Genomic DNA, 7,034 nt, shown 5'->3' with positions numbered 1-7,034 from the left:
AAATAGTAATATACATATTAATAGAAAATATAATTTAATAATATAATCCAAATAAGTTAAAACAATAGATGGGAATCTAGGATTAGGTAATTAAACTGCATTATTAATAGTGTGTTAAAGTATATTATGAATTTAAAATAATTAAGAACTAGAAACTGGGATTTTCAGATACTGGGATTGATTAAATATTGTCAATATTTAGAGTTATTATTAACCCTACACATTTGGAATATTGAAGTGGAATTATGAATAATTCTTAGAAAATAATAGTATTTAGGAACTATAAATAAAGGCACAAAGAAATGTCTAATGAACTAATGGGAAAATGAGAAATGGATTATGAAATGAGATTAGTCCTGTTGAAAGTTGTGGACGTTGAAAGATTATAATTACATAAACCTATAAGTATTATTACTGTTTTTTGTTGTTTAAAAAAGACTTGACTCAGGTAATATTCATAAAATATGTATGTTTATATTGAAAATAAAAAACTTATTTGAAAAAATAAATAAATCAGGAAAGAACATGTTTTGTTTCACTTATAGTTAATCCATAATCAGAAAGAGAATGGTAGCTGGTTTTCTGATCATAGTTAGATTTGAGCCATAAAACCCAAGCTAATGGAAATAATCAATTGATTTAATTCATTTTCTTTATCTTCCTAAAATTAACAAGAAAAACTGTTTGTCCCATTTATACTTCATCAATTTATAATATAGATAACTAAATCTTCCCACTTTCTGTCCCCCAAGACTTGTAAATGACTAGGAATTGGCTTCTTTAGATTTCTTGTGATACAACCTTGGTCAATGGTTGGGAGTTTATCTGAAGAAAACCCTAATACATAATTCAATGAGACATTAACCTCTCAGGAGTGAAGTTGTGTGAATAATCTACACTAAATACAAGACAATGCATAAATAAAACTTTGTTAATTTTCTAACAAATAGCACAGTATACCGTATTTACCAGACTATAAGCCGCTACTTTTTTCCCACGCTTTGAACCCTGCGGCTTGTACAACAATGTGGCTTATCTATAGATTTTTCTTTGCTAACTGCCATCAGGGGGTGCAAAAACGTGACAGACACAAGAGGTCAATGCAAAGAAGAAGATGCTACCGGTAGTTTTTGGTGTGCTCAATGCAAGCAGCACGTCACACAGAAACGCAAAATATTTTCACACCCTCATCATGGAAAGTACACAAAGAAAAGCATATGATGCAGCTTTTAAGTTGAAAGCAATCGATCTGTCTATTCAGGAAGGAAATAGAGCTGCTACATATAAGCTTGGCATTAATGAATCAATGGTGAGACGTTGGAGATGGCAGCGTGAAGAACTGATTCAGTGCCAAAGGACAACAAAGACTTTCAGAGGTCATAAAAGCAGATGGCCTAAACTTGAAAATGTTCTTGAGGACTGCGTCAACACACAGAGAGCAGATGGCCGAGGTGTATCTACTGTGCAGATCCGACTGAAAGCTAAAACAATCACCAGCGAAATGGGTATTGAAGATTTTAAAGGTGGACCATCATGGTGTTGTAGATTTATGAGACAAAAAGATCTGTCCATCAGGGCGTGGACGACTGTCTGTCAGCAACTCCCTTCTGACTACGAGGAAAAAGTTGCAAACTTCCACAAATTTATTGAAACAAAACAAGCCAAGAATTCCATCGGACCAGAAGACATCATAAATATGGATGAAGTACCTTTAATGTTTGACCTGCCTCTAACTAGAACTGTTAAGACAGGAGCATCATCCATTATGGTGAAAACAACTGGCCACGAGAGAACGCATTTCACATGTGTTTTGAGCTTCATCACATCCAGACAGAAGCTTTCACTGATGGTGATTTTTAAGCAGATGACTATGCCAAAAGAAAAACTCCCGAAAGGCATAGTCATTAAAGTTAACAAAAAAGGGTGGATGATAGAAAGCCTAATGACTGAATGGCTGACGGAGTGCTACAGTAAGCTCCAGGGAGGATTTTTTCACCGGAAAAAATCATTGCTTGTTATGGACAGTATGAGGGCCCATATAACAGATTCTGTGAAAGCAGCCATCAAGAAAACAAATTCAATTCCAGCTGTGATTCCTGGAGATACAACTAAGGTTTTGCAGCCACTCGACACCAGTGTGAATGATGCGTTTAAAGCAGCACTCCGAGGTGAGTGGGAGGCTTGGATGACCAGTGGCAAGAAATCATTCACAAAAACTGGCCGCATACGAAGAACATTCTTTTCTGAGGTCTGCCAGGGGATCCTAACAGCGTGGAGCAGTGACTTGAAAGAATCCACAATCACCAAGGGGTTTTAAAAGGCTGGACTGCTGTATGGAGAGAACAGTGCAACTTCATTGGTAACTGTGCCTCGAGATGAAAGTGACATTGAGAGCGACACTGACAGACTGAAAAGGTGTGTGATGGAGATGTTCTGAGGCTCTTCAACTCTGACACTGAAGAAGACAACTTCAGTGGTTTCAGTGCACAGGAGGAGGATGAATAAAAACATTACTGACTTTTCTGTTTTGTTTGATGAGCCATTTTACTGCCGTGTTACAGGCACCATTTGGAAACAATTAAGGTATGTAAATAAACATTTACAAAATCTTTCTGTGTAAATATCTCATTTCACAATGTATATATCTGTGGCTTATAGTCTGGTGAGACTAATATATGTAAAAATATTTTTTTCTTTTAAAATTTAGTGGGTACGGCTTATATTCCGATGCGCTCTATAGTCCGGTAAATATGGTAACTAAGTTTTCTTTTTAGCATTTTCATGTCCACATTTTTCATTCTCACACACACTTTACAAATCCTATAAGGAATTTTCCTATTTATGCACGAGGGTGAAAAAAATAAGTTGTATCAAGAAAAAGCCACCCTTTGTCCTCCTTTCTGTCACTGTTGTGCCTCAATGATTTTTGCAGTATATTTTTAAAAATAATATTATTAAAAACATTTAAGCAGGTAGATAAAAACATAACACAGACTAATACGTTTTTTTGAACTATTACTATCTGGCAGATGGTACAGAATAATAAAAACAAGAGCAAATAGGCTGAAAAACAGCTTCTATCCCAGGGCAGTAGCTCTTTTGAATTCTGCTGTATAGTGCAGTGTTGGTATGGGTTCGGGTGTTTTTGGTTCAATGTGTGAAGGGTGAAGGATATGTGTTTGTGTTTTATTTTCATGATCATGGTAATGGTCATGATGTGCACTGAAGATGGTGCTTGATTTCGTTGTACGAGGTGCAATGACAATAAAGTAAACGAACTAAGTAGTAAGCAGTGAAAATGGAAAAGAAAGAAAGCAAAGAAAAAAGTAAAATGTGTAAGAAAAAAGTTTAAGAAAAATTAAAAAGAATAAAGAAGTGATTTTCAATATTCTGCAGAACATGAAAAGTACAAATGTATTTTAACCTTTCTAGTTAGGCTGTATAATCTATATGTGTATTATGTAATCTGCCTAATGATTGCTGCTACCATTGCTGGAGTAGATAAATGTTGCTCAATGTTCAACTTTCAGCTTGTGGTTGACTTCCAGAGTCCTCTGGTTTTAAACTAGTCCACTTGATGTTCTTCATGCAATTAAGAATTCATTCCTTTATTTTTTTAAAATTTGCTTGTTATGTCTGAATTTGTTTTTATCTTCCTTTTCATTGTCAGGTTACTAAATTAATATACAGTTGATCTGAATCACAAAAAACTGTTTGCTCAATGAGTTAGAGAATCTATTGGATACAAGAATTGTAGAGATTGACGATGTCAAGTTCTTAATTAATGCAAGCATATATAGCTAACCACCATGATGCAAAAATAACAAAACATATTTTGAGATGTTTGTCAACTCTGAAGCTGACCTGATCAAAGCCATCTTGACTTCAGTATTTTCACACTGGAGCTGAGGGATAGGGATGGGGGATTTGAGGTAGTTGGGATTCTGTAGCGAAAACAAAATATTTTCTCTTGGGAACCAAGGACATTCTCACACTTGGTCAAGAGAAGATAGATTGATGTCATCCAGTTTCCAGACTGCACCGTGATTGGACCATGTGACTGAGTATTACTTTTATTTTTAATTAGGTGACAAACCGTGGGTGTCTTCAGGGTTGGTTTTCACCAGATCTGTGCCAATATGATATTTCCAGTAAAGCTATTCTTAAAGGAAGTCACCTGCCTCAGAGTTTTGCTTGTAATGGGACCATTACTTGGAACCCTGAAAGTGCTGATGGAAGCTCTTTCTTTTTATACTTGTTACATGTGCAATTTATACTCCTGTGGATGCCTACAGGATATTATATTTGGTTTCTTATTTCACTGATGGACTCTGCCTGCAACTAATCTTATAGATCTTTATTCAAATTGACTTTCATTGTGAAAATCAATGTTTTGATGTAGTCTTCATTGTAAGGAATAGTTGGGATGCATAGAGTAGTCTTTAAGGGACTGTTGTTTTAGTTCATGACATAATATTTTGGAAAACAAAGGCAGTGATCAAAAACACCAGGTATTATATCAATCCTTAATTACAAAAAGAGAAACTTGCACTATTCATTATTTGCTAAAGTAATATTCTTAATACTTTGTACTTCTATTATACCTTCCTCTTATGGAAAGTAAACATTATATGCTTGCAGTGCCCTGGAGAATGGTATCTGCAATCACCAGAATAGTGTTAGTATAATCACTCCTTTGTGTATAGAAGTCCTCAATATTGTGTCCATGTGCCTCATGGGACTAGTTAGCAAATGTTGAGGAGGAAGCTATGTCTGAATCTCATCAGATTTGTAACATGTAACTGCAGGATTACAATAATAATACTGTAGAATAAGAGTTTAAAGATAAAGCAAATGAGGATTTTTTAAAATTAAATCTTTCTTTGAATAAGATTAATAATATCTGTATTCTAATTAAGGATTCATTTTCCTTTTATGATTATCACATCCCCTGGTGTTTGATGCTAGCTTTTTCTCCATCAATTGGCATCATGCAGTTATGTTTGAGGTAGGGGTGGGCTATAAATCTTCCACAGAAGGACTTCAAGGGGTTGTGAAAAAATATAAGAGAAACAACAAAAGAAAAATGACTGTTTTTGTTTAAAGGCTCAATGGGAAAAAAGTAAGTTTTTAAATTTTAAAATTTGTCAGGATTATTCAAGAAATGTTCATCAGGTAACCTGTCCTCTTATGAATTATAACAAAGAGGTTTTGTTGCTATTGCATTCATAGTTTTGATAAAAATAGGCTAAAGTTAGAAAGGAGAAATGTAACATTTTCAATGAAACAACTTTTGTGCTAATCAACAGGTATTAAACTTTCTCTTGACAATTCACATCCTTGAATATATCCCTTGGCTACAGATAATATCTCTGTAGTAGTAAAAGAAAGATCTATCTCTAAAATTTCAAAGTTTAGCAAAATAAGTATTCAATATTGAAAATGGCTAGAATTCAGGTTAATGTATATCTGGGATCATGTCACCATAAGAAAATTTATACGATCTTTGTTTTTCACAAGTTTAAACTTCAGTAAAATGCCAAAAATAACAGTCTCCATTGCTTCTCTATTATATACAAACACTCTAAAAAGCTTTGAAATCCCTCCTGAGCTTATTCATATCTTTAGTATGTTGTGCAGTTGAAAATTTTACTGTGTACAATAACAGATAATTGTGTTTTTGGCAATATAGAATCATATTCAATGGGAAAATTTGTTTAATTGATATGTTTTTCCCTGACAGTTAAAATTTCAACAATGCCAAACAGAACCATTATCATGGAATTCTTGCTTATGGGATTTTCTGAGCAATGGGAGTTCCAGCTTTTGCATTTTGTGATCTTTCTTATGATGTATCTGGCTATACTGACAGGAAATCTTCTCCTCATTGTTTTGGTAGTAATGAACAACCATCTTCAGAAACCAATGTATTTCTTTCTGGTCAATTTAGCAATTGTTGATCTGGGATACACCACTGTTACCATGCCCAGATCAATAGCCAGTGCCTTCATGAATATAAGAAAGATATCATACTCTGAATGTGCTGCACAAATGTTTTTCTTTGTTTTCTTCCTGTCATCAGACCTTTTCCTTCTCACTGCTATGGCCTATGACAGATATGTGGCTATCTGCCATCCTTTACATTACATGTCTTTGATGAAATGGGAAACTGCTTCCAGATTGTAGGGGGCGCATGGATGGTAGGCTTTCTTAATGCTGCCATGCATGCAGGAACCCTTTTTTCATTGCCTTTCTGTTCCAAAGTCATCCATCAGTTCTTCTGTGAAGTCCCACACCTCGTGAGGATTTCCTGCTTCGATCCTAAATTTAGTGAATACTGGGTTCTTCTTCTTAGTAATTTGCTGGGTATTGTTTGTTTTATATTAATTATCATATCCTATATAAAAATCTTTAAGACAGTACTAAGCATGTCCTCAATGGCAAGTAGACAGAAGGCCTTCTCTACTTGCATTCCCCATCTCCTTGTTGTCTGCTTATTATGTGGTACAGGTATATTTTCTCATTTGATATCAAATTTTTGGTCTTACAAGTGGGATGAGGTTCTTGCAGTGATCTACTCTGTAATCCCTCCAATGATGAACCCTATAATCTATAGCATGAGGAATAAGGAGATCAAAGCTAATATATGGAAGTTGTTTAATCAAAGGATTACAAATCAAAATACAAAACCTACTTAAACTGAATTCTTAAGTAACTTTTGCTTATGAATTACAAATTTTTATTATCCTAAAGACTAACATATTGTCAGGATTCTGGCAGTTACCCCACATTTAAATCATGAGTCTCAAGCCAAAACTTAAAAATGATTTATAGGGAGTTAAAATGTCCGGCACTGCCTGGATGTAGCTGACTCTGAGACACATAATTCCTTGTCATCTTGACCCTGGTTTTCCCTCACCCACTGGGTGTATCATAATTTATATTCTCCAATTGGACATATCCATAGCCAAGAGTCATCAATCATGCTCTCCAGTTAGAATTTTGCGCAGCAGAAACTTCAGTCACCTAGTTTC

The 7,034-nt window shown here is 34.9% G+C and overlaps 1 pseudogene; it reads left to right on the top strand.

Moving 5' to 3' along the window:
- Nucleotides 1-5,925: 5,925 nt before the first annotated feature.
- Nucleotides 5,926-6,698, top strand: LOC113448567 (olfactory receptor 14I1-like; annotated as a pseudogene).
- Nucleotides 6,699-7,034: the final 336 nt, after the last annotated feature.

This window comes from Pseudonaja textilis, chromosome Z (genome assembly GCF_049901715.1).
Source record: "Pseudonaja textilis isolate UNSWEBS1 chromosome Z, rPseTex1.2, whole genome shotgun sequence".
NCBI lineage: Eukaryota > Metazoa > Chordata > Lepidosauria > Squamata > Elapidae > Pseudonaja > Pseudonaja textilis.
Note: the sequence above shows the minus strand (reverse complement) of the source record. Positions and strands in the feature narration are given on the sequence as shown.